Source organism: Symphalangus syndactylus, chromosome 10 (assembly GCF_028878055.3).
Source record: "Symphalangus syndactylus isolate Jambi chromosome 10, NHGRI_mSymSyn1-v2.1_pri, whole genome shotgun sequence".
NCBI classification, from domain to species: Eukaryota; Metazoa; Chordata; class Mammalia; order Primates; family Hylobatidae; genus Symphalangus; species Symphalangus syndactylus.
In genome coordinates this window covers 130,150,196-130,175,280 of record NC_072432.2, presented here as the reverse complement: position 1 = coordinate 130,175,280, position 25,085 = coordinate 130,150,196, and the positions used below count along the sequence as shown (strand labels likewise).

The 25,085-nt window shown below is 42.3% G+C and overlaps 1 pseudogene; it reads right to left on the bottom strand.

Moving 5' to 3' along the window:
- Nucleotides 1-710: 710 nt before the first annotated feature.
- On the bottom strand, nt 711-2,207 carry LOC129491675 (SWI/SNF-related matrix-associated actin-dependent regulator of chromatin subfamily E member 1-like; annotated as a pseudogene).
- Nucleotides 2,208-25,085: the final 22,878 nt, after the last annotated feature.

The following is a 25,085-nucleotide window of genomic DNA, read 5'->3' as shown; positions in this document are numbered from 1 at the left end:
CCAGCGCATCATGGAGGGATGAGCTTTTGAGAGCAGGTGCTGGGTACCATCCCAAATCTTTTGCCGAGATTCCTAGTGCCAGAGCTAATCTACACTCTGGATGTTTGCTGACTACCCTGATCCTCAGGGGCCGGAGTCGAAATTGTTGGGAGACATAGTGTTACGAGTTGAATTGTTTCCTCCTCCTGCAAAAGATATGTTAAAATTCTAATCCTCAGTACCTCAGAGGTTACTTTATTTGGAAATAGGGTCATTGCAGGTGGAATTACAGGCATACCTCAGAGATATTGTGGCTTCAGTTCCAGACCACCATAATAAAGCAAATGTTGCAATCAATTGAGTCACACAAATTGTTTAGGGTGGTGGTTGCTGAAGGTTGGGGTGGCTGTGACAATTTCTTACAATTTTTAAGTTTCTTAAAATAAGACAACAATGAAGCTTGCCACACCAATTGACTCTTGTTTTCCAGAAGCATTTCTCTGTAGTATGTCATGCTGTTTGATAGCATTTAACCCACAGTATAACTTCCTTATAAATTGGAGTCAATTTTCTCAAACCCTGCTGCTGTTTTATCAACTAAGTATATATAATATTCTGAATTCTTTGTTGTCTTTTCAATAATGTTCGCAGCATCTTCACCAGGAGTAGATCTCATCTCAAGAAACCACTTTCTTTGCTCATCCGTAAATTAATCATCTGTTCAAGTTTTATCATGAGATTGCAACAATTCCATCATGTCTCAATGAGTTAGGCTCCACTTCTAGTTCTCTTGCTGTTTCCACAACATCGGTAGTGACTTCTTCCGTTGAAGGCTTGAACCCCTCGATGTCATCCGTGAGGACTGGAATCAACTTCTTCCAGACTCCTGTTAATGAGAATATTTTGACCTCCTCCCATTAATCATGAATGTTCTTTTTTTTTTAACCAATAACATTTTTTCATTTAAAAAAAGTATTTACAACACATAAAACAAGGCAAGATTTACTCTTTTTTTCTCATCTTCTGGTATGGGATCTTTTGGTGGCTCCCCCACTATTGTGCCGTTGCTCTGTGAGCCAATGTTACTATCACTGGTTCCTTCCTCTGCCATACTGTCTACCCCCTCCTGCCCACTCTCCTTGTCCTCAGGAGTAGACGTGCCTTCTTCACTGTTCTGTTGGCTCTCTGTCGTTTCTTCAAGGCGTGCCTCCTCCGTCTCCACTGGAATGTTCTTGTCGTCTTTCTTCTCCTCGCCTTTGCTGGCTGCTTGTTTTTCCTTAGGAACAATGCTGCTCTGTCTGTGCTCAGCTTGCTCTGCCGCCTCCTTCTCCCTTTTCTCCTGCCTTTTGCGGGCCTGTTCCTCTGCCTGTGCAATCTCAGCTGCAATTTTCTTCATATCCATTTCTACTTTCAGACCACACAACCTTTCAAGTTCATCATTAAATGAATCTGTGCTTTCCAGATATTTCCTCCTCTTCTCCTGGTGTCATTTCCTCTATTTGAAGAAGTTCAGCTTCTAGTTTTCACTGATGAATGCTTAAGGACTAGAACTGTCATTTGAGGATCTGCATTCTAGCTGTTGTAACAACTGATGGAACGTCTGGCACCACACTCTCACCAAGGATTTCACTGATGAGGCGGTGGTTTCTCTGGAAATGGGCGGTGGCTGTATGCTTCATTGAAAAGCCATCATCATAATCATCTGGATCTTCAGGAGGCTAAATGTTCATGTATGGTTCTCCTTTCTCCACGCGAGACTGTCTCTGTCAACTTTCTTCCTCTAAAACAGCTTCTGCACGACTTTTTGCATTTATGTAAGCAAGGTACATGGGGGATTTATGATAGGCCTTGATAGATTCATTGTACTCTATCTTTTCTGCTTCGTATTTGTTTAAATATTCTTGCTTTTCTTCACCAGTGAGATCTCACCACAAGCCACCAATAATCTTGCCAATCTCCCACAGCTTTAAGTCGGGGTTGGAAGCCTTTACTTGGTCCCAGATCTTTCTGCCTGTACCTCATGTAGGGCATCAGTGGCTTATCTGGTGGCTTTGGGGGTTTTGGTATCGTAATAGCAGAGGATGCTGTGACCTGGCTGTTGGTGCACGGTTCCCTCCAAGCCTGTAGTTGTTGTAGGTGAGATGACTGTATGGATTGTATCTCACAAACCCTGGTGTGCTGGGCATTTGTGTTGCAGGAGCTGGGGTAGGAGGTGGAGCATAAGATGGTCTTTCCATGGGCAGAAAAAGTGGCTGCAGTTCCGGCTTCGCTTTCCTTTGTCCCGCGCCGTGAGTGTTCTTAATGGCATCTAGAATTGTGAATCCTTTCCACAAAATTTTCATTTCACTTTGCCCAGGCCCATCAGAGGAATCAATTCCTAGGGCACCTAGAGACTTACAAAATATATTTATTAAATAATAAGACTTGAAAGTCAAAATTACTCCTTGATCTAGGGGCTGTTGAATGGATTCTTTGTTAGCAGGCAGGAAAACAACATTCATCTCTTTGTACATCTTTGCCAGAGCTCTTAGGTGACCGGCTGCATTGTTAATGGGCAGTAATTTTGAAAAGAATTTTTTTTTTTGAGAAGTAGCTCTCAACAGTGGGTTTAAAATATTCAGTAAAACATGTGATAAGCAGGTGTGCTGTCATCCAGGCTTTGTCGTTCCATTACTGGAGCACAGGCAGAGTAGATTTAGCATAATTTTTAAGGGCTCTAGGGTTTTCATAATGGGAAATAAGCATTGGCTTCAACTTAAAGTCCCCAGCTGCATTTGCTCCTAACAAGAGAGTCAGGCTGCCCTTTGAAACTTGAAACCAGACATTGACTGCTCCTCTTTAGCTGTGAATGTCCTAGAAGGTATCTTCTTCCAATAGAAGGCTCTTTCACCTACATTAAAAATGTGTTGTTTAGTGTAGCCACCTTCATCAATGATCTTCACTAGATCTTCTGGATGACATGCTGCAGCTTCTACATCAGCACTTACTACTTCACTTTGCACTTTTATTTTACAGAGCTGGTTTTTTTCTTTAAACCTCATGAACCAAGCTCTGCTAGCTTCCAGCTTTTCTTCTGCAGCTTCCTAACCTCTCTCAGTCTTCACATAATTGAAGAGAGTTAGGGCCTTGCTCTGGATTAGGTTTTGGCTTAAGGGAGTATTGTGGCTGGTTTGATCTTCTGTCTAGACAACTAAAGCCTTCTCCAAGTCAGCAATAAGGCTGTTTCACTGTCTTATCATTTGTGTGTTCAATGGAGTAGCACTTTTAATTTCCTAAAATAACTTTTCCTTTGCATTCATAACTTGGCTGTTTGGTGCAAGAGTCCTAGCTTGCAGCTTGTCTCAGCTTTTGACCTGCCTTCCTCACTAAGCTTAATCATTTCCAGCTTTACATTTAAAGCTAGAGACGTGTGATTCTTCCTTTCACCTGAACACTTACAAGCCATCGTAGGGTTAGTAATTGGCCAAATTTTAATACGTTGTGTCTCAGGCAATAGGAAAACCCCAGGAGAGGGAGAGAAATGGAGAAACTAATGATCCATGGTGCAGTTTATATAATTTTAGAACACATACAACTGTCTTATTTGGGTGTGGTTCATGATGCCCTGGAACAATTACAATAGTAACATCAAAGATCACGGACCACAGACTGCCAAGACAGACAAAATAATAGTAATAATAAGGGGTGAAATATTGGGAGAATTACCAAAATGGGACACAAACACATGACGTGAGCCCATGCTGGAAAAATGGCACCAATAGACTTCCTTGTTGCGGGGTTGCCACCAACCTTCAATTTGTAAAAAATGCAATTTCTGCGAAGGGCAAGAAAGTGAAGTGTAATTAAGGTAAGGTGTGCCCATAGTTACATTAAGATGAGGTTGTGCTGGAGTAGGTTGGGCTCCTAATCGAATATAACTGGTGTGTTTATAAGAGAAGAGAGACACTCAGGGAGAGGCCACATGGCGACAGAGGCAGAGATTGACTTAGCTGCCAGCTATGCAAGGCCACTGATTGTCTGCACACCACCAGAAGCTAGGAAGAGCCAAGGAAGGGCTCGGAGGGTTCATGGTCTTGCCGACACCTGCACTTTGGACACCTCCAGTGTTTAACTGTGGTTGTAAGCCACCCAGTTTATGGTACTTAGTGAAGGCAGCCCCAGGAAACTAGTACATGTGCATAATTTGAAGGAAAAAAAGATATATTTAATATTTTACCAGAGTTTTCTATGTGGAAAATCAAAACAAAATCTTCTCGTTCTGAAAAAACAAACATCTCAAATAAAGCGCCCACATTCTTCTAAGCTTCTGCATACAAGTAGAAGGCGACAGCTGTCTGCTCAGACCCTCCCTTGTGTCTGCATGTCACCTGGCCTGGGGTAAGAAGTAGCCGTCACGTCATGGCAGCCTCCAAAACCTGCTCCTCTGCCCCGGCTCCTCTCTGGCCTTGGGTCCTCGCTCCACTCCAGCCACACAGACTGCCTCCCTTTTCTCAGACTCCAGGCAAGCCCCCTCCTCAGGCCTTCACACAAGCTCCTCCCCTGACTGGAAGGTTGGGACCCAGGCAGCATCCTGGCTCATTGCTTTAAACCTTTGCTCAAATGTCACCTGCTTGGTGAGACCAGCAATTCCTAAAAGTCACTCCTCCTCATTTCCCCTGACTTTGCTTTAATTTTTTTTTTCCAGAGAACTTATCACCTTCTGACATACCATATAATTAACTGACTGATTATGTAGATTGTATACCTCCCCATGTATATGTTAGCTCCAAAAGAACATGGATTTTTTTTTTCCTGTTTTGTATGCCCTGTTCCTAGAACACTGTCTGGAATACACTTGGTGTTCAATACAAGTTTCTGAATGAATGGAAACTTAGTCTCCTGTGTATCTGACTTTCATCAATGTTACCCCCTGGGAAGAAGGAGATCCCTGAAGGTTTAATGTTTAGACTTATATGGAGGAGATATAGGTTTAAGCAATGAAGAAGTGGCCGGGCCCAGTGGCTCACGCCTGTAATCCTGGCACTTTGGGAGGCTGAGGCGGGCAGATCACAAGGTCAGGAGATCGAGACCATCCTGGCTAACACGGTGAAACCCCGTCTCTACTGAAAATACAAAAAATTATCTGGGTGTGGTGGTGGGCGCCTGTGGTCCCAACTACTTGGGAGGCTGAGGCAGGCTAATGGTGTGAACCTGGGAGGCGGAACTTGTAGTGAGCCGAGATTGTGCTGCCACTGCCCTCCACACTCCAGCCTGGGTGACAGAGCAAGACTCTGTCTCAAAAAAAAAAAAAAAAAAAAAAAAAAAAAAAAAAGAAAAAAAAAAAAATGAGAGGCTGTGCAGGCCAGTGGTGGAGGCCTTGAGCTGGGGCCTTGAGGTTCTCATCTGTAAAAGACAGATGAAACCACCTGCTGCCTACAACCCACTTCACGGGGATGTTGGGAGGCTGAAGGACATGATGCATTTTAAAGTGCTCTGAGGTCCTTAAACAAAAGACATGCCATGGAAATGGAATGTTATTACATAAACTAAACCCAGAAGTGTATCAGGAAATAGCTGAACTGAATCATAGCCAGTCTCAGAGCAATTTTTTTGCCTAAGAAATTTAATAGAACAGCCTACAAAACTATGATGCAATTTTCTTTCTTATCAACCGTTCCTACCTTCTAAATTTTAGCACAGGTGCTATCTTCTTTTTTTTTCCTGCACAGTAAACAGAGCCACAATAAAATTTCGGGATTGGACGGAGGGTGGTTGGCTGTGCAAATAACTGGGCCATAAAAGCTTCTTCAGAATTTTTTTCTCTCTCTTTTTTAAACAGTGGTTCTTCTCACAGGGAATAAAATGTATTGCTCAGAACAAATGGCTGTGTATTTAATTATGTCAAGCCTTAATACATTTTTTTTGTTTCGTATTTCAAGTGTTCTGTGTTGTGTAGGGGATACTGAGAATTAAACTTTGTGATATTCCTTCTTGTTCTTTTTTTTTTTTGATGGAGTCTTGCTCTGTTGCCCAAGCTGGAGTGCAGTGGCATGATCTCGGCTCACTGCAGCCTCCACCTTCTAGGTACAAGTGATTCTCCTGCCTCAGCCTCCCGAGTAGCTGGGATTACAGGAACCCACCGCCACACCTGGCTAATTTTGTATTTTTAGTTGCCCATGCTGGTCTCGAACTCCTGACCTCGTGATCTGCCTGCCTTGGCCTCCCAAAGTGCTGGGATTACAGGCGTGAGCCACCGTGCCCGGCCTATTCCTTCTTTTTAAGGGCAGTACACATAACTAAAACAGCAGTCGCGAATGTCAGAACTACTGAGTGCAGCCTGTGAATGTGGTTTCCCTCCTCTGGCTTCTCCTCTTGCTGTTCAGTGCCCTCTGCTGTCTGGAAGGAGCCTGCTAATGCTGGGGTTAACCGCCTAGCCTATTTATATCACACAATGATTAGTTTTTTCTTCAGCTGATTTTACTGCTAGTATGAACTGGTACCCATTACAATTCTGAATCCTATTAAGTTGCTGGTAAGTGGCTGTCATTGGCCATCCCACTTGTTTAGAAAAAGATATTAACAAGGAAGGGTCAACCTGCAAAAGTTTATCCTCTATTCTCGGATGCCTCGGATCCTTCCTGGATGCCTAGCCCAAGGATAGATGGAGTGAACTCCAGGCAGGTGTGTCACAATTTATAAAGGAGTAACTCAAAGTTCAGTTAGTACTTTAGTTCTGAATAAACATAGCTCTGGAAAGTCTCCTTCAATCCTGACTGTCCCGTAGATAAATCTCCAGTCTTATATGTTAGGGCTTTCCTCCAAATTAACCACATTTATCAAAACATTCATTTTTTGATAATTGCTATTAAAAATGTTATTATTATTATTATTTGAGACAGAGTCTTTCTCTGTCACCCAAGCTGGAGTGCAGTGGCACAATCTCAGCTCACTGCAACCTCCACGTCCCAGGTTCAAGCAATTCTCCTGCCTCAGCCTCCTGAGTAGCTGGGATTACAGGCATGTGCCACCATGCCCAGCTAATTTTTATATTGTTAGTAGAGACGGGGTTTCTCCATGTTGGCCAGGCTGGTCTTGAACTCCTGACCTCAGGTAATTTGCCAACTTCAGCCTCCCAAAGTGCTGGGATTACAGGCGTGAGCCACCACACCCAGCCTAAAACATGATTTTTATCTCAAGAGGGAGAAAGATGTAGTTGTTTAGACTTTGGACATTGGAGCTGGGTTAAAAATCTAGGTTTTTCCCTTTTACTAACTGTACAATATTAGGCAATAATCATGTTGGTTTCATTTTTCCTATCTGTAGAAAAATATCACCTACCCCACACGGTTAATTTGAAGATTAAATAAGAATATGTAAACAAAATTCTTATTAAAGGTCCTGGTATATTGTAAGCACCAAGTACATATTTTTTTCATTTTTCCTTCATGTTTGATTCTAATTCCAAACTCAAAACATACCTTTATTTCTTAGTTCATATAAAGGATTTCCTAGTCATCTATATCTTTTTTCTTTAATACGATATTATCCTGGCTTGTTGGGTAGCAGGAAAGAGAAAAAGAGAGAGAAAAAGGAGAGAGAAGAAGATGAGAGAAATGGCTGCCAAAACACTTTCAATTACACCTGTTATTATTTTGGTAGTTGTTGATGCTGCAAATGAGAACCAGAACATGTGGCTGGTAGATCACTCCAAAATGTTTTGTCCTTCACTAAAAAAGGTGTAACTTGGGCTTAAATAAGATACAATACATCTACCCAAAAGCAGATAAAGAAAAGCCATTCATCTAGAAGGGAAGTATTCTAGGACTCAAAATTTATAAATATTATACCGACCTATTCTTGACTAGCATTTAAACGTGAGAAATCAACAATGCTTACTTAATTCCACTGATTTGTCATAACATTTAGTGTTTGTGCTTTTATTTCCTATGGCCCTAAAAATTCAGAAGCAACTTCCAAGAAAAGTAGTTTAGGTTAAAAATCACCATTTTTGGCCGGGTGCAGTGGCTCACACCTGTAATCCCAGCACTTTGGGAGGCAAAGGGGAGTGCATCACCTGAGGTCAGGAGTTCGAGACCAGCCTGGCCAATATGGTGAAACCCCGTCTCTACTAAAAATACAAAAGTTAGCTGGCCGTGGTGGCACATGCCTGTAATCCCAGCTACTCAGGAGGCTGAGGGAGGAGAATCGCTTGAACCCGGGAGGCGGAGGTTGCAGTGAGCTGAGATCGTGTCACTGCATTCCAGCCTGGGTGACAGAAGGAGACGCCATTAAAAAAAAAATCACCATTTTCCCCATTTAACCTGAGAGTCAGTTGACTGGAAAACAGGATGGTTCCCAGCAAGCATATAAAGCAGTTGGACCACCCATGACTGCCTTCTGAAGATGCTTCTTGGAGAACAAAGCACATCCTCTATGGAAACCTCTTGATCCCTAAGTATGGATGGCACTTCTTTGTAGATAGAACACTGTGAAGTTCTTCCAAAGGAAGCTGTGGAGTTTTCTGTCTGAAATCTCATGAACTTCCCCAGCCTGGGTGATTTGAGATGCTTCTGCCTAAAACAGGGTTCTAGTCTGGACTATTTCTTCCTCATCTTACCAACACTAGAGTTCTTTGAACTTTCAACATCTTTTACCAGAGAAATGGAAATAAAATGAGGAAGTAGGTAGAAGGAAGTCTTAGAACCATTTGCCTGAGTCCACAGTCACACTTACTTCAACACATCTCAACCTTCACAAACCCATTGGGATGAAGAATGCAGGGGAAATTCTCTTAAAAGGGATTTTATACTATACTGGTTCTAACCAGTGGCACACAGAGGGAAAATAAGTTATTTTAAACATTCTGTTTGTATGTTGAAAAAACTTGTTATTTGTGTGTAGACCAATAGGATTGCATTGTTATAATCATGCACAGAAAATATCAATAAAGTTAACAGTAGAAAACGGAGTCTCCTGTTATTATTTATGGAACTATCTGCCAAAGTCACTCTCTTGGTGGACATGGCATCCCCATTTTTGTTGGGATCCATATATTGTAATGAAAAAAAATCATGAATTTGGACTTACTTGCATTTGAATTCCTACTTCACAATTTATGGTGTGACTATGACCATCATTTATTTATCCAGTTGATGTGGTGTGGCTCTGTGTTCCCACCCAAATCTCACCTTGAATTGTAATAATCCCCATGTGTCAAGGGCAAGACCAGATGGAGGTAATTAAATCATGGGGGTGGTTTCCCCCATGCTGTTCTTGTGATAGTGAATGAGTCTTACAAGATCTGATGGTTTTATAAGTATCTGGCATTTTCCCTGCTTGCACTCATTCTTTCTCCCACCACTCTGGGAAGAGGTACCTTCCACCATGATTGTAAGTTTCCTGAGGCCTCCCCAGCCATATGGAACTGTGAGTCAATTAAACTTCTTTTCTTCAGAAATACCCAGTTTGGGGTATTTATTCACAGCAGCATGAGAATGGACTAATGCACCAATACTTATAAATATCTGCTGTGGAATATTTCCTGTGGCAAGTGTGTGTTGGTGGCACAGTAGGGGGAGGCACAGAAATAAGTAAAATGTTATTAAGAGGAAAACTTTAGACAAATGAAAGTTGTCTAAACAGAGCTTAATTGAGCAAAGAATGATTCACAAGTCAGGCAGCCTCCCAAATCAGGATAGGTTCCCAGAGACGCTGGTGCTGCTGTGTGGTTGAAGATTATCTATGGACAGAAAAAGGAAAATGACACACAGAAAGCAGAAGTGAGGTACAAAACAGCTGGATTTGCAATTGACCAACCAGCTTCTTCTTGCCTGCTTCCCAGAAAAGCCAATGCACTGAGAACAGCATGTTTTGCAGCAAAGAAAGCACTTAGTAATTGGAGGGTCAGCCAAGTGGAAGGACGGTAGATAATTCTCAAATCTGTCTCCCCAAGAATTCAGAGGGTAGGGTTTTTCAAGGATAATTTGGGGAGTGGGGAATGGAGAATGTTGACTGGTTGGGTTGGGGATGGAATCATAGGGGGTTGAAGCTGTCTTGTTGTGCAGAGTTAGTTCCCTGGGTGGGGATGACAAGACCACTTATGTCAATTTCTTGGTATGGGTTAGTAATCTTGTTGGTGCCAGCTGGTCTATCAGAATGAAGGGTCTGAAAAATACTTTAAACAACAATCTTAGAATTTATAATAGTTATTTCTAGGCACAAGACTACAAGACTTTTGAACAATAATTCTGACCTTGTGGCTAATTTGTTAGTTTTACAAAGGTGGTTTGGTCCCTGAACAAGGAGGGGGTTAGTTTCAGAAAATACTGTTATCATCTTTGATTTAACATTAAACTGTAACTAAATTTATCCCATAGTTAACATGGCCTATGCTCAAGAATGTACATAAATAGATTTTGAGGTTAGAAGCAAGACGAAGTCAGCTATGTCAGATTTCTCTCACTGTCATACATTTTGCCAAGGTGGTTTCAGATAGGTTACAGCTTGGTGTTTCCCTTATTTGAACATGGTTTGAACAGTTGGCTGCCTTCAATTGGCTGAAACTCAGTGATTGGTGTAAGATTAGGTTATGGTCTGTTTACACATCCTGTTAGGTTATAGTTTACTACGTATGGGGAAACTTTTGGGCCAAACTGATAATATGTAAGGAGGCAGTTTTAGGTTAAGCTTAATTTAACACTGTGTACCTATTCATGTGTAGCCATGGTGTCTCATAGGAAGCACAGAAGAACAAGCACAGCTATGCTCAGAGACCCCTGAGTTCAGCTGGGGTGGGAGTGGTCAGAGAAGGTTTTTTAGAGGTTGTTTGAACTACATCCTTGAAAGGTCAGTAGAAGTTAGCAAGCTGGTGTGTCAAGAAAGGGAGGCATGAATCAAACATATTGAAGAGCATGTGAAGGTCATGGAGATGAGAAGCTGCAGGTAGACCTGTACATGGGAGGGTGGGTAAAGGTGTGGTGTGGTGATGGCGAGAGAAGGTGCTAGGGACATGAGCAAAGGCTAGAGTATGGAAGTCCTTGTATAACATGCCAAGGACTTTCAATTCTCTTCTTAAGGTGATGGAGACACTTGACTCATCTTAAGAAGTAGATTGATGGCCTCGGGTTTGCAGCACAGAAAGACCATTTTGATGGTGGCATGAAAGCCTGCCTGGAATGGGGAAGTCCGCACCTTCGAAGGCTTGTGGGAGCAAGAATCTTAGACTGGTGAGTGGAACATTGGGCTTGCTGTCAGCCTTTTTTGCGGAATTATCTAGGCGCTGATGCCCTCTTCTAGGGTGAGAATGGAATGAGAAAAATAGAAACATGAGGGCAGGCCTGAGGTTTATCAGGGCTTAAGGCATGTTGGAGGAAGGAATATAGATAGAAAAGGCAGACAGGGGCAGGCAGGGAGGAAGGAGGAAAGACTGGGAGAGGGCAAAGAGGGGGTTTAGAGAGGGCAGGGTTAGCAGTGGTGTCCAATACTTCTGTGGGGGTCAAATGGGTTAATTGTAAGAGACCGTCTGCTAAGTATGAGGACATTGATGATAATTAGCAACAAAAGTATTCCAGAGAAGACAGGCATAACTGGGATTGAGAGCCAAGGCAGTATCTGGTGACTCCTCTACTGACACACCTACATTTCTACTCTCCTTTTACCCTCTTCTCATGGGTTTGCTGTTAGTGATAAGGAAATTCTTGGAAAATGGTTGTTGCAGAAATTCCATCTTCTCTTTGTGAAGCCACATATGTTAAAAGAGTTGCATTCAGCCTTCCTCTTAGAGCCAACTAGAGAGCATCATTACCAAGAGGAAAAACATCAAGTTACTTTGCATTTTGAAACTGAAAAGTAGGCAAAGGAGGTTACATGGATTCACTCAGTTCCAAAAAAATGAAAAGAAAAGAAGAAAAAAAGACACACTGTGATCACAGTTTATCTAAGCAACACCATAAGTGCTATTATCCTCTGTGATTATTGTGACTTGATTTGAAATGTTTATTCAAATACTTACATGAATGACTAATCAAAAGGATTGTTAAAACTGCCTTACATATATGAGACACCTTCACAATAATAAGAAGGTTTGCTGGGAACTTATATTATGTTTTTAATTGCTTTTGTCAGTCAAAACTATCTGCTGAGCCCCCACTTGAAGCTGAATGCTGCATTTGAGCAAGGGATAGCAATACAGAGAAAGTCCAGGAAACCCTTTATTACTACCAATGCTTGAGGCATGCGTGTTCTGCTTAATTAGATTTTCAGATGAGCTCCTGCTGAACCCTTTATGAACCATCATAATTTTTGTTTCAAGTTTTAAATAAATCTTGGTCAAACTTTCTGGAAAGACAGAGGCTCTATCATGACATCTCTTCTTTGGTTCTAATTGAAATGATCAACATGCTCTAAAAATAGGAGAAATCCTGTATCAGTACAGGAAACAGAGGATGTAAGTCATCCACGGGGAAAAAAAAAATTGAAGACATTTCTACTGGATACAAGCCCAGAAGGGCCACAGTTGAAGTACAAAAGCATCAGCTTTGGAGGTAGATGATCAGATTTCATTTCCAGCTTTGCCAACCACTGAGCCACTGGGCTCCACAGTTTACTGGTGGCTCAGAATTCTCATAAATAAAATGGAGCTGCAGGATCTAATGACTTGCTGAGTCCTCTTTAGTTGTAGGTGTCTATGATGCCACATTGGTTAAGTCACAGGCAGTATAAAGTGATTAATAGCATCGTTCTACAGTAGGCCACATGGGTTCAAATCCCATATATTTTACATTCTAGCTATGTCATGCTGGACAGATCACTTCAAGTCTCTAAGCCTCAGTTTGCCCATCTCTAAAAAGGGGATAATAATTCCTACCTCTCCAGATTCTTGTGAAGACCAAATTAGATAATGTATGTAAAATCCTTAGCAAAATGTCTGGCGTATTAAACACTGGGTAACAGCTATTATTGTTATCATCATAATTATTTTTGGAACATCTCAAGAAAGTTATAATCATTTCTGTGCAGACTATATTCATAAATGCAATTATTACAAATCTTGTTTGGAATGTGGAAGCAGATATCATCATATGCATATACATGTGTGTGTATACCTATAATGTATGTACACATGTGTGTGTATTGTTAATCATATACACTGTGCACACATGTATATGAAATATATGTATACATATGTGATAAGGAGATGTTGGAATGATTAGTGACCAAAGATAAAGATGATGAACTTTGAATGGTTTTCCATAGTATATGAATTTTAAGTGTAGTTTTGACAGGATGAAAAAAGTAGAATTGGTTAGGCAGGAGTGTTATTAGTTTGCATAAATAGACCAAAAAATACAGTTGGCTAGTTTGTTTAATTGATATATTTAGTAAAAACAAGCAAGGAAGCCCAGGAAGGGGCCTCAGCAGCTGCCTTGGCCTGGTAGAGAACCTGTATTTGACTCTCCTCTTTAGGCTTTGGAGACATTAGTGATGGAGGTGGCTTCAAAGTCCATCAGAAGTAGCCTCCAGTGACATCACCATGGACTTGTTTGTTAAACTCCAGCTAGAATCCAAAACTCCCAAGATAGAATCTAATGGGGTGGATCAGTTACCATTCAATATGGCACACCCTTATTGGGCAGAGTTCTTGGGCCAGGTCAGCTCTGAGGCTGTGGAGTTTCTCAGTTCACATTTGGCTGGAGTATTATTAGGGGTTGAACTGTGTTTGCCCAGAAGAGATGTGTTGAAATTCTAATGCCCCTGTTCCTCAGAATGTGACCAGATTTCGAAATAGTGTCTTAACAGAGGTAATCAAGTTAAAATGAGTTTGTAAGTGTGGGCTCTAATCCAATATGGCTAGTGCCTTTAAAAACATGAAAAATTTGGATACAGAGACAGACATACATAGAGGGAAGACAACAGGAAGATACACAGGGAGAATGCCCTGTAAGGATAGAGGCAGAGACTGAATTATGCTTCCATAAACCAATGAATATCTGGGGCTACCAGAAGCTGGAAGAAGGGATCCTCACTCCACAGATTTATAAGGGAGCAAGGCCTTGCCAACACCTTGATTTTGGACTTCTAGCCTCCACAACTGTGGAACAACATATTTCTGTTGTTCTCAACCACCAACTTTGTGGTACTTTGTTATGGCAAACCTAGGAAATAAATACAGGTATCCTTCCTGGTCTTGTTCTTTGTGGCCAGGGTGGAAGTTCACATCATCCAGACCATGCCAATTCCTGAAGAAGGAACAGCCAAAGTCAACTTTTCTGAGGAGGTGGTGCGTATTGCAGGAGCACAGCATTTTGTACACTGACCAACATAGATCTGATTTGATTAAGATGAGGCTTCAGCAAATGTCTGATGAGGTTTTATGCCTTGGTGTTTCACAGTATGATTCACTTATATTTAGATGTTCACTTACTCAATTATATGACTAGGTAATGTCCAACCAATAGACTGTGATGTCCTTGAGGGCTGGGATCATGTCTTGCTGTTGGCAGGCAGGGTTGTAGAGCGTTGTGGCTCTGGAATCACCCTGCTTGGATATGAATCCTAGCTCTTCCAGTTCCTTAACTTACGCTTACGCTTACGCTTAACTTACGCTTACGCTTAATGCTTACGCTTACACTTAACTTACGCTTACGCTTATGCTTACGCTTACGCTTAACTTACGTTCCTTTCCTCATCTATTAAATGAAGACGATCACATCATAATAGTACTAATTTCTTGATCTATGGATCAAGTGAGTTATTTCATATCAGGAAATTAGAATACTGCTGGAGACAAAGTAAATATCCCATCAATATTAGCTATTATATTAGTTTTCATATTTCCCAGAACCTATCATGGGCCACATAATGCATTATGAACTCAATAGATATTTCTTGAACAATAAGAAAAATCGTGTTGTTTTGAGTGAAATTATTACACTTGGCCAGGTGATGTGGGGGTGGACATACCAGGAGAGTGCTGGAGATTGTAATCGGCCTAATCTTTGTCTGCAGCATTAATCGCTGAGAAATCGAAATGTAGGTCCTTGTGGCCACAGAGCCTCGTGTTTTCTTTAGTGGAAAAATTTCTTTGGTACGGGATCAGGACTGAGACCCTCTGAGCTCTCACGTGTCCCTGACTCCTTTCTTGGGTGTCTAAGAGGCAAAAGACACAGGACAGGCCACTTAGAGGAAGCCTGCAACACCCCTGCTGGGTTCACAAAAGAGCCGTTAGCCACCAGCGCTGATGATTCATTGCCTGCAGAGTGATTTGGGAAAGAGGTTTTCAATCCAATCCAGCATAAGACAGAGGGGGAAACAATTAGCATTTACACTACTGAGAAAAGGAAAAGAAAGAAAAATGACCCATTACTTGTTAACAGAGTAAAGGGTGTGGAATCTTTCTGCTTTTTTCTTGCAGGAGAAAAAATAGAAAGGCAAGATGATTTCCTTACTAGGTAATGTCCAACTACTTTCCTCTTCCCACTGTTGTTTCCAAACCATTTCATTGACATTTATTCATTGCTTCAAAACTCACGCAACATTTGTTTAAACTTCTGAAGTGGTGTCAACATTGCCAGGCCACAGAGCCTCTGCCTAATACCACAACAAATTCATATGGACCCCTAGCCAAAACAGTGATATAGAAAGGCCTATTATAAAGCTAGGTGTTCCCTTCTGTTGAAATCCGTGGAGACTCTCCCCCTTTGTGAGCCTCCCACTCTCGGCACTATGTAGACATGAGTCTTTGCAGCAAGTCTGAGGTTTAAAACCTCGCCGTTCAGCAATACAAACACACACTTTTGATTGACAATTCTTACTTTTAAAGGGAATGGGGGAGGCAAAAACATATTCCTGAGTCCCTTTGCAAGGCACTTGTGATGTTGTATTTTTAGCCTGGGCTCAGCCCTCTTATTTAATGACCGACAGGTATGGAATCTTCCAGGTACATGATGCCATATCAGCATGACCGGCTCTGCCCCTGGTTACTACATCATCTCTCTCCCTGGCTGGGGTAGCAAGCATTCTCCCATCCTTAAAATGACATGTCAATGGCAGTTCACTATGTGCCAGTACTTGGGGTCTTGGCTGCAGACACCTTCCAGAGGACAGCACCCCAGGGACCGGACAAGAAAGAGCCATGTTCAGGCCAACCTGCTAATGCACCAGCCCCTTAGCAGAGGAAGTTCCTTTTTCTCGCCCTCATTTTTTCCTTCTGAGAAACTTGCCATCCAAAGTCAAGAGTGCCTCTAACACTTTCAGGAGATTATCACTTTCCTCTTTGTCATCTTTAAAATTTTATTATTGCCTTCAACTCCACCTCAGTTTTCAGGACTTGATCCCATTCTTTTCATTTTGAAAATAGCCCGGGGCCAAGATGGAAAAAGAAACAACCAGCAAACCAATTTTTAAGCAGTTTTTAACTTACCAAAAAAGTCAAGTTATTGCACCTTTTAAATCTCAATAGATCTATTTGTAGAAATTATACCAAAATCAGCAATTTCCTTGTTCTCATCTTCCCTCAATCACTTCTCCAATGAGTTTGGGCAGAAGTACCCCTGTGTCCAGGTGGCTGTGGGAGGCCCTGTAATTGGGTGTAATCAGATCCCAGAGGAGCTTTTCTGATGAGGCTGAGATTCTTTTGACAGGAACTTTTGAGAAGTGGAGTCGATGTAATGAAGTCCAGAATTTTCCAGACTCCTCTTAATATATCCATCATGTCCAGCTGCATCATTGACATGTTGACTCTCTTGTTTCTGATTTCAGCTGTCAGATTCAGTAAAATTGCCCCGGCAGCTTTAGCATATGTGGCAGAACACTGACAAGATGTTACTTACACCTAATTAAGGCTGAGAGCATCATAATGGTCCCGGCATCCTAGCAACCTGATTTCCTCTGGTTTCGAGTTTTCTGGATCTTGACCTCAGCACTTTGAAAGTCAGGAAAATTTGATACAGGGACGCTTAGGAATATTGCCATCACCACACTTTGACTTTTATATCAAAATGGAAAACAGCAGAAGAGAATTTGACAAAAGAGATGGAAACATCACACCTAGAGGGTCAGAATGGGATAGCTGACCTGATAAGAATGGCTGGATGGACTAGATGACCTTTGGCTCTCTCCTGCTGTTTTTACTTTGTCTCTGTGAATGGGGGTAAATCCAGCAGGACAGGTAGTAGATGGATAGTAAGAAAAATCACACACAGGAAAGGGAAAGAGGAAATGAATACTGGGCTTAGTACAATGACTGAATGTGACAGTGCTAAGCTTAATAACAAGCAATTGTTTCGAACAATCATTATTTAAAAGGCTATGGGATATACTCCAGGGAAAAGAAAACATCCCCAGTGCTTGAGTCATTTAAAAGACGTTTTGATGGAACCCTGTGCAGTGGTGTGGGCTGGAATTGCTCTTTTGTGGCCTGGGCTGGGGACTGGTGCCCGCCCCATTCTGACTCTTCAGCCTCTACCTTTGTCTCCTGCTGATGAAAGGCTGCTGTGGTGGACAAGCCGTTCCCTCACATGGCAGAGTGAGGTTACCGAACGCCCCAGGATGTAGAACAGCCTGACCTCTCTTCAACCCCCTCTCCCAACTCCCTGTAAGAATTTACAAATCCAGTTAAGGGCGAAATTTTGCCATTTCCTCTGTGGAACACAGAGGTTTTATGCGATGACAAGTGAATGGATTTCTTCTCTGCTGAAGTCTCCAATTCTCATACAGTTGCCAGAGGCAGAAAAAAAAAATCAGCACTTTGGCAGCAATAAACAGCCTTTTGCCTTCAAAAATGCTTCCAGTTTTTTTTTCTTCTCCTTTCTTTTAAAAAATTTCTTCTTTTATGTATGTGTGCCTGTAGGAGGGAGAGTGATATTTAGTTTTCTTTTGCTTGGTAGAAGATAAGGGAACATTTGAGATGAAATCACAAATTGTCCAGCTCCTTGTCGGATGGATCAGTGAGGTTTCTCTTCTCTTCCCTCTTTGCGAACTCTAGGGTCTCGTGAATTCCTTGGCAGGGGCCTGGTCTTCTCTTGTAGAGGGTTAGTTACAAAACACATTCATAATGTCCCTGGTTAAATGTCCCAGCCAGGAGTCAAGAAGAACTCAATTTCCTGGCCTGACTTTTTTGGACTCTGACCACTCCAGGTGTTGGGACTGCTCAGGAAATAAGAGGCAGAACATGTGTGCGTGTTTTTAAAAAAAGCACAGAGCGCTTGCTGGGGACCCAGATGCTTAGCCGGGCTGTTGGCCTGCAGCACAAAGTAGATCCTCAAAGAAAAAGGAAAGAAAAGAGAAAGGTTAATAATTATTGTAAAAATAAGATGGAAAGTTTCAGGGATTTATGTGATTTGATAGGAGAGGCTGTTTCTGAGCTTCCTATGAAGCCAGGAGACATCTCCCCTGGGCGATGCATGGATGGGTTATTTCAGCATTGGGAAGTTGGGCAGGATGTTTAATCAAAGGGCTAGATGTTTTGTTGACTTCTTCATGAGAAAAAAGATTAAAAAAAAAACAGGTTCATTTGAATGCTTAGCAGACCTAATAAGTTTACGAGAAAATGATTTTACCTTGGTAACAGCCAGGCTCAAATTAGTGCCCCTGAGGAACTGACTGTTATCTACTGGAGAATCCTGTGTTTTAAAATCTTCTTCCTTTCCTTACCTCAAGCTGGAACAGAAGAGTATTATCAAACACAAGGGCCTTGCCTAAGCTGTCCATATAGGGCAAACCTCTGGCTTTTCTGATTGGCACAATCTCCTAGCCTTGCTGGGAAGGCTGAACGTCAGGTCATCATAGAAGTTTTGAACTGGAAGGACTGCAGGGTTTATCTTGTCCACCATCACACTCCTAACCACCACCATTTAAGGGATTAGGAAACGGAGACCCAGAGGAGTTACATGACTGGCTGAAGGTTCGCAGGTGATTAGTGGCATAATTAAATTCCATGACCAGAGGATAATCCTCTTTATTCCTTGCAGAGTTCCTTCCCCTTTACCAACATTTCTTGAAGTGTGCACTGTGGAAGAACACCAATTCTACATAGTATGTTAATACATTTTATGCAAAGCAGCTGTGGGTAGGGAGGAGAGAGAAAGAGAAAGCGATCTTTGAGAATCTTGATTAAAGAACTTTAGAAAATGTTGGATTATGCTAAGTTAAACAGGTTTGTTTACAGTGATATTTCTCTCTTATAATTTGATAACTCTTTTGGTTGCAGCATCTCAAAAGTTACTTCTGTAGAACGCACTTAGGGTAATATTTTCTGGCATTCAGCTCAGCCCTTTTTCTGACTAGTTGAGTTAGCGAGTTTGTGTGCTTTCACTCATCTTGGCCTATAACTTTTCATTTGTCAACTACCAGGAAAAATGTTTTATTTTGGAATGAACATGAACCCTGCTTCCAACCTCAGTCCTGGCACATCTATTCGTACCTCCCTAAATCAACCATTAACCTCTCTAGGCCTTAGTTGTTTTATGTGGAAGATGATGATTTGGATTCTGTGATCCATAAGGTCCCTTTGACTAATTTACTCTTTCTGAGTTTGAAACGTGGTTGTTTTCTGTCTGAGCCTGGAGGAAACATGAGGGGAGAGGAGATATGCCCAGTCTCCCACTCAGGCGGTTGATCTTAAGCTTTCAGGTTCTAAGGGACTTTTGTATGGAATGATTGTTCTCAGCAGTAATAAACAGCCCAAAAAAGTATCCTAATACAAGTATGAGAATAATTTATAATGGATAGCCTGGAATCCTAAAATTCAGTTTCAGGTAAAAATTTCTAAAACATTTATTAGAAAGAAAAGGTATATCCTAAGTATTTGTATTTCAGAGACAGCAAAGGCACTGTGAATTCTGGACCGAAGTCTATGTTGGAGCTTCCCTTCACCACTGCAGTTCCCTCTGTTGCTGTTTCTAATCTGCACATGCCGTCTGCTCTTGGTATCTGGGCTGAAATTCTTTTTTTTTTTTGAGACAGAGTCTCACTCTGTCACCCAGACTGCAGTGCAGTGGCGTGATCTCTGCTCACTGCAACCTCCATCTTCTGGATCCAAGCAATTCTCGTGCCTCATCCTCCCAAGTAGCTGAAATTACAGGCGCATGCCACCATGCCTGGCTAATTTTTGTATTTAAGTAGAGATGGGGTTTCATCATGTTGGCCAGGCTGGCCTCGAACTCCTGACCTCAAGAGAGCTTCCCACCTTGGTCTCCCAAAGTGTTGGGACTACAGGTATGAGCCACCGTGTCCAGCCTGAAATTCTTGAGAGTGGCTGAAAAATATAAAGTATAATCTCAGTCCATTTTAGCAGAATATATGATTGCTTCCTATAAGTAAGAAAGGGGTATTTATAGAAAACAACAACAACAAGAACAAAATCGAATGCTCATCTATGGAAAATTCCCATTAAAACCTATAGGCGTTCCTCTCAGGTACTAAGATTCCTCAGGTACCTGCCTGAGGTCCTGGGGCATCCAGATAATCATAGATCATGCTTTCTCCTCACCAGTTTGCATGTTTCATTTAGGTATTCTCCAAGAAGAGAGGTCCTTTTAAATAATGAGCTTCAAGCATCCACTCTAAAAGGAAGATGGAGAAAGCCAGTGTAAGGCCTGCCTGTTGGGCATCATGTGGATTCGCCCTTGGCTCTTGTGTTCACTCAGAGCCCTCTGGTGTCCCGTTACCAGCTGGGCTGTGCATGCACCCTGGGGAGTCAGTGGAAGAGGTGACATCTGCTGACCCTCAGTCATTAATCAAGCTACCTGAGCAGAACCATTTCCCAGGCAGGGCTGCAGCTCATTGGCTCTTGGGAGCTGCTGAATCAAATGGCGAAAGGCAGGAGCTTATGTCCTGTCCCTGAGTTCTTGAGAGGAATGAGATGACGGGGAAGGAAGGGAGATGATGGTAGAAACCAGAGTAAAGAAAAGGGACTTAGGGGAAGCTGAATTGGGGAGATAGGGTGGTCCTTTGAATTGTGGGAGTTTTGGGGTACCCATTCATCATTCATACTGACTGGTCAGACTACAATCCATTGGCTTCAATACCATGTTCAGTTGAAAAGGACTTATCAGAAGACCTGTACCTTCAGCCTGAGGCTGCCTTGTGACATAGGGTGCCATCTGCCTCCTCCTTAACCCTAGAGGCGGCTTGACCTTGGCTGTTTTCTGAAGGAGACCTTTGAATCCCAAGGGTGGAGGGTGTGGCCTTTGAGTTGTAACTACCAAGTAGCAACTTGTTACTTAGTAATTTGCTGTCAAACACCTGTCTTGCTTCCAGGAGCAATCTGAATCCAGCAGTGCTGAGAAAACCCAAGAGCTACATGGCCAGCATTTCCCATCAGAGAGCCAACAGGCCAGGTAGAAAAGCCGGGTCCCTCCATTCTTAATGTTCCCATCTTTAGGGAACATTTGCATCATCCTGCAACTGGTAACAATTTTCTAAAATTAGAGCTTTTCTGTTTCATTCTCTCCCCTCTCAGGGCCCCTGGTTTTTCGTTCCCGCCCACCAGCCCTGGTTAATGGAGCTTTTGTTCTGCCTGATGCTGCCTTGCTAATCAGGGTGTATCATATGGGAGCTATCAGGAGAGCAGGGCCTGCTTCACGAAGGAACACAGGTAATCTATGAGTAAGCCTTCGTGGTTCGGTGACAGAATGACATCCTAAAGAGGGTGGATGGGGTCTATGGATGGACAACACCAAGAATAGAAACCTGTTAGCTCTCACTTAAGGGTTTTCAGTGGTTATATTAACCATGACTTCCTACATCTCTCGAATATGGAAATGTTTGTGGGTTTTTCCAGCTTCCCAGATCCCTTCCTGCTTTGAAGTGAGCTGTCATTTTCTAGATTGTTGTTGCCTGGGAAAGTGTGGCCCAGTTTTGGCCCCAGAAGGCATTTTAGTGGGCTTGAAAGACTTTCCAATTGCTACCCTTCCAGTAGGAGTCATTGCTCACAAAGCCGTCTCCCTCTAAACAGCTCCATTTCAGCACCAAAAGTAAATGAAGCAGGAGGCTGTGTTTACAGGTTGGGGCAGGTTCGCATCAAATATATTTTTGAAAAATACCTTGAAATTCAGTGTTTTGTTGTAATTTCCTAAAGGAAAGAAAAGCTATCATTCATTCATTCATATATTCAATACATGCTTATTAACACTGTCCTAGGTGCTAGTAACATATGAACAATATGAACAAACTCTCCAAGTTCCTTCAGACTCTCAGGAGAGTCAGACAATAAAAATACCCAGACAAATAAACAAGATGATTGCTTTTATGATAAGAAGCACTGTTTGAGTGCAGAACACAGTAAACTCGTGTCAGAGTGTTCTTTTCTTCCAAATTATGACAAAAATGAGACTTCTGTATTGTGCTTTACAACTAGCAAAGCCTTTTCATCTATATCATCCTGTCCTCACAGTGACCTCATTGGAGACACAGTGAGTATTATTATCATTTTATAGATGAAGCAATGGAAGCACAGAGAGCTTAAGGGACTTGCACGATGTCACATGTCGAATAAACTATGGACCCAGTACTTAAAGCCAGATCTTACTCTAAATTTAGTGCTCTTTTTTCCCTACTTTTCCACGTCTCCACATCTCCAAGATTATGGGGTTCGTGAGAGCTACTTTGATAACAGTCAGGGACTGATGATTGAGCAGAGAGAGGAAGGCAGGTTAGTGGGGAGGTCTGGGGAGCCCTTTAGCCACGAATGAGTTTTTCACAAGAGCAGGAAAGTTCCTTAAGTGGCCTTTGGCTTTGCAGAGGCTCTGCTTCATCTCTTCTTGACGTTGTCCCTGGGAAGAAGGGAGCTGGGGTGGATGCGATGGGGAAGGAAGGGAAGGTTGTCATTTCAATGTTGTCTGTTATTTATCCACATAGCCCCTGGGGCCCTATTTTCAGACTTGTCTGCTTGCCCAGAAAGGGGCAGGCCCAGGATTCACAGAAATTAGAAGCACATACACTTGGCCTGGCCAACATCGATGATGAAGAGAGATGCATGCCGGTTTAAACCAGTACCTTCAACGCTCAGGAACAGCATAGCTCTAGGAAGAGCAAGGAACTCTTTTCTGCCTGCTTAAAAGTGAAGGCCTCTAATCAGAATCAGAGCTTCATTGAATGTTAGAATTGCAATGAATTTTGGCCACGACAGTCCAACAACTTTGTTTCACAGACAAAGGACCGGGAGGTAGTGTGACTTGGCCAGAGTCATGCAGTGATTTAGTGAATACCAGAGCTGGGGCAAGGATGCAGCCCTTCTGACTCCTGACCCTTTCTCTCTCTTCCTCATCAGGTTGCCTTTAGAGCTGGCTACAAAACTTAGAGCTTGGTAATGGCTCAGGCACAAAAGAGCTGGCTGTACTTGAGGCTGACTTCCATTCTACCTGTGACTATTACGTTCAAGGTAGTGAATGCTTGCAGCCTCTGGCATCCCGATCCCATGATTACTGCAGAGAAAAGAGGTAAATCAAGAACTGCTTGGGGAACAGCATCATCATCAGTTCTGGCATGTGCATCTAAGCAAGGCCTGCCTCTCAGGAAGGATCTCACTCCCTGTTGTAACTGTATCATACCTTTTACAAAAAGTCACTTTGAGGTCACTTTTTTTGTCCAGTATTTCAATACATTAAATGCAATTACTTCATTGTTGATTTACCTGTCATTACAGGCATGTGTTTGAACATGATTTATTGAGTGAGTTTTGTGCCAGTTGACTTGCAATAGATTGCACAATATTCAAAGGGGCTCATTTGCTTGGCATTACATTAGAGGCATGATGATTGCAACACAAAGCAATGTAAATGAATTCTGAGAGGCTCCATCATTCATGTTGTCATGTACTGAATCCTATTATTATTTATTACCATAATTGTACTGTGTTTCCTGGGGCGATAAATTAGGACTGATGGGCCCCACTGACAGTCAAGGGCTGGACTCGCTCTATATAATTTAATAGGGATACTGTAGAGTCTGTGTGTTTGGAGGAGATTTTGGTAGTGGTTAAAAAAAAGAAAGAAATATATATATATATATATATATATTTTTTTTTTACAAAAAGTATAAAAACCTTCCAAAGTTTTTTTTCTCTCTCTCTGATGCCTTGGCTGCATTTTAAAGTCTTGATAAAAGCTGAGTTATAAGGAAGAAAAGTTCTGTCTTTCAACACAAGATGGTTAGAGCTCATTGCCTCATGCCACAGTCCTTGCCACATCAAACACTGGCAGGTGGCATTAACTCTCAAACAAACAAGGCATTATCATGCCTAAGGAATCTAGAATCAGCTGCAAACCCAATGGTCAGCGTGATGGCAGCCCTAGGAACTTAGCATATTACCATATTAAGTCTGACGGACCCTTGGGGATCTGATCTGATCTGACACACCAATATTTCTGAAGAAATTGAAGGGTCTGTTTTCCTAGGACAACAGAATAGGAGCATTGCAGATTATAGATACAAAATTGCTGTACAGGATAGAAATGTCTTTGCAAATACCAGCATAATGTGTTATTAAAATCACACAGTGGGGCTGGGCTTGCTGGCTCACGCCTGTAATCCCAGCAGTTTGGGAGGCCGAGCTGGGCGGATCACTTGCGGTCAGGAGTTTGAGGCCAGCCTGGCCAACATGGTAAAACCCATCTCTACTAAAACTACAAAAATTAGCCAGGTGTGATGGCATGTGCCTGTGGTCCCAGCTACTTGGGAGGCTGAGGCAGGAGAATCACTTGAACCCAGGAGGTGGAGGCTGCAGTGAGCTGAGATTGCGCCACTGCACTCCGGTCTGGGTGACAGAGCGAGACTCCATCTCAAATCAATCAATCAATCAATCAAATCAAATCAAATCATACAATGCAAGTGCTGGAAGGGATCTTAGAGATGACTCATGCCAACCATCTCATTTTACAGATGAGAAAACTGAGTTGTAGGGAGGGCACAGCCAACAGGAAAGAAGAGTTGTTGGGAATGTGCGCTGCACTCTAATTCCAGGAGAACTGTAATCAACTGGCCTTTTGATTTGAGTGATGTCTAAGGAGCATGAGGAGCCATGAAGCAGATACCTGGCCATTCCACAGGGGGCAGTCAAAAGAAAAGCCCTGAAACATCACTCTTTTGTCCAACTAGAAAGGAGTGTGACTGTTAATAAGGCACGGGAG